A 3,854-nucleotide genomic window follows, 5' to 3' on the forward strand; every position below is an offset into this window, starting at 1 on the left:
TAGCTATTATTTTATAGAACCCTGCTGTCCAATATGGAAGCCATGTGACTATGGGTGCTTGAAATGTGGATGGCCTGAACTGAGATACATTGTAAATGTTAAATACATACCAGATATGGAAGACCAAGTGTTAAAAAAATGTAAAATATCATTAATATTTTCCGTGTTGATTACATGTTATAATAATAATATTTGGGATATATTGGGGTTAAATAAAATATATTATTAAGCTTATATTTATCTGTTTCTTTTCACTTTTTAAATGTGGCTACTAAATATTTAAAATTACATGTATGTCTCATGTTTCTATTGGACAGAGTTGTTATAGAAAATACAGGTAATGCAAAAGTGAGGGAGGGTAAATTGGTGTGGGGGAAAGGAAAACAGAGGTTTTATAATTATAATATCCTACCACTCGGAAACAACCATTATGAAGTGAGCTCTGAAGCTGGAGTTTGTGTTGGAACAAATCTTAATTCACTGGTGGCCCAGAGCTGGGGTTTTAAAGGACTGAAAATGAGGGGGACAAGGGAAAAAGCTTGGGATGGGAAGTCAGATAAGAGACCCTGAAACATGACATCTTTACTGAGTGAATGAGTAAAAATCCCATCCCCACAAAGGGAGATGATAGATATATGTGTCTGACTTAGCTTTGGCTCTGTGTGGAAAATAAAATAAAAAATAAAACATTTTATTGAGAGTTCTGAACCACAGCCCCACTTTCCTGGGATTTGGGGCCAGAAATTTTAGGAGGCCCTAAAAGATTCCAAGCTGAAAATGTAGTATGCCCAGAAGCAAACAAGTATACTTATTCTGCTTCTTTCAAGGAATATACTTGAAAACCAAACTTCAAGTAACTGCCCCAGGAAAGTTCCAAGAAAGATAAACTCTCAATCGAAAATCACAAAATACACAGGGAAACAAACTACCATGAGAGTTAACAGAAACCACAAACTGCAGAATCAGACCTGCAGTGACAGCGTATATTAGGATAATCAGATTTAGATTATAAAATAATTATGTTTAATATGTTTTTAAAAATAAAAGAAAATATTAAAAAAGAAACTTAAAAATACTGAGCATGGGAGTGAAAATGATGCAACTTTGGAAACTTATATGAGAGCTTTATTTATTTTTATTTTTTCCAATGTATTTTATTTTTAAAATATTTTTATTAAAATATAGCTAACATACAACATTATGTTGGTATGTTTCAGGTATACACCCTAGTTATTCAACATTTATATACCTAAAGAAGTGATCACCATGATAAGTCCAGCAATCATCTGACATCACACCATCATACTATCACAATATTATTGACTATATTCCCTATGCTGTATATTACATCCCCATGACTACCTGGAGATTTGAAACTCTTATTCCCCTTCTTATTCCCTTTTCCCCTTCTTTTTAAATTTTTCAATTACAGTTGACATTCAATATTATTTTATATTAGTTTCAGATGCACAGCATAGTGGTTAGACATTTGTATAATTAAAAAAAAAAAAAAAGAAATGATCCACCTGACTAGTCTACTACTCATCTGGCACTATACATAGTTATTGCCACATTATTGACTATATTCCCTGGGCTTTACATCCCCTTGACTATTTTGTAACTATCATTTTGTACTTCCTTTTTTTTACATTTTTATTGGGGAATATTGGGGAACAGTGTGTTTTTCCAGGACCCATCAGTCGTCTTTCAATCTAGTTGTGGAGGGCGCAGCTCAGCTCCAAGTCCAGTTGCCATCTTCAATTTTAGTTGCAGGGGGCACAGCCCACCATCCCATGTGGGAATTGAACAAGCAACCTTGCTGTTAAGAGCTCACACTCTAACCAACTGAGCCATCTTGTCGCCCCCAGTTTATACTTCTTAATCCCTTTACCGTTTCACCCGGCCCCCCAAGCTCCTCCCATTTATCACTCCAACAAATCTAGTACCCATCAGCGCCATACATAGTTATTACAATATTATTGACAATATTCCTTGTGCTATACCCTACATCCCCATGAATACTGTGTAACAACCAATTTGTACTTCTAAATCCCTTCCACTTTTTCACTCATCCCCATCCCATCTGGCAACCATCAAAACATTCTCTGTATCTATGAGTTTGTTTCTGTTTTGTTTGTTTATTTTGTTCTTTAGATTCCACGTATAAGTGAGATCTCATTGTTTCTTTCTTTCTCTGTCTGACATTCCACTCAGCACAATTCCCTCCAGGTCCATGCATGCTGCCGCAGACGGCAAGAACACATTCCCTTCCATGGCTGAGCAATATTCCATTGTATATATGTACCACCTCCTCTTTATCCATTCTTCCATTGACAGACACCTAGGCTGCCTCCACGTCTTGGCCATTGTAAATAATGCTGCAATGAACATGTGGATGCACATGTCCCCTCAAAGTAGCATTTGGGTTTCTTCAGATAAAGACACAGAAGTGCAATTACTGGGTCCTTCTTTGTCTCTTATTATAGCCTTTGTTTTAAAGTCTATTTTGTTTGGTATAAATATTGCAACCCCAGATTTTTTTTTTAATTTCCATTTTCATGAAATATCTTTTTCTATCCTTTTGCTTTCAGTCTATGTGTGTCTTTCAATCTGAAGTAAGGCTCTTATAGGCAGCATATGTAAGGGTCTTATCCATTCAGCCCTCCTGTGTTTTTTGACTAGAGCATTTAATCCATTTACTTTGAAAGTAATTGTTGATAGATATGTAGCTATTGCCATTGTATTATTCATATTTTTTATCTTTTTTTCCCCCTCCCATCTTAAAGAAGTCCCTCTACCATTCCTTGTAATATTGATTTGGTGGTAATGAACTCCTTTAGCTTTTTCTTGTCTGGGAAGCTCCAAGTCCTTCCAGTCTAAATGATAGCTTTGCTGGGTAGAGTAATCTTGGTTGTAGGTCCGAACTTTCATCATGTTGAATATTTCCTGCTAATCCCTTCTGGCCTTCAGTTTCTGTTGAGAAATCAGCTGACAATCTTATCAGGGCTCCCTTATAAGTTACTAGTTGCCTTTTTCTTGCTGCTTTTAGGAGTCTCTCTTTGTCTTTAACTTTTGCCATTCTAATTATAATGTGTCTAGGTGTGGACCTGTATGGATTGATCTTGATTGGGATTCTCTGTGCTTCCTGGACTTGTATGTCTATTTCCTTCACCAGGTTAGGGAAGCCATTATTTCTTCAAATAAGTTTTCAATCCCTTGCTTTCTCTCTTCTCCTTCTGGTACCCCTATGATGCGAACGTTATTAAGTTTAATGTTGTCCCAGAGGTCTCTTAAACTATGCTTATTTAAAAAAAATGTTTTTTCTTTTTGCTGTTCCAATTGGGTGTTTTCTGCTAGCTTGTCTTCCAAATCAATTATTCGATACTCTGCTTCATCTGGTCTGCTGGTGATTTCTTCTAGTGCATTCTTCGTTTCAGTTATTGTATTCTTCACGTCTAACTGGTTCCTTTTTATGGTTTTTTGTCCTTTTTTATGCTTGCTATCTCTTTGTTGAAGTTCTCACTGAGTTTCTTGAGCATCCTTCTAACCATTTTTTTTTTTTTTTTATAAAATTTTAAAAAATTTTATATTGGGGAATATTGGGGTACAATGTGTTTCTCCAGGGTCCATCAGCTCCACATTGTTGTCCTGCAATCTAGTTTGGAGGGTGCAGCTCAACTCTAAGTCCCGTCGCTGTTTTCAATCTTTAGTTGCAGGGGGTGCAGCCCACCATCCTATGCGGGAATTGACTGGCAACCTTGTTGTTGAGAGCTCACACTCTAACTAACTGAGACATACGGCTGCCCCTCTGGAAGGTCAGCAGCCACTCGTTGTCCTCAATCTAGTTGTGGAAG

This window comes from Rhinolophus ferrumequinum, chromosome 13 (genome assembly GCF_004115265.2).
Source record: "Rhinolophus ferrumequinum isolate MPI-CBG mRhiFer1 chromosome 13, mRhiFer1_v1.p, whole genome shotgun sequence".
NCBI lineage: Eukaryota > Metazoa > Chordata > Mammalia > Chiroptera > Rhinolophidae > Rhinolophus > Rhinolophus ferrumequinum.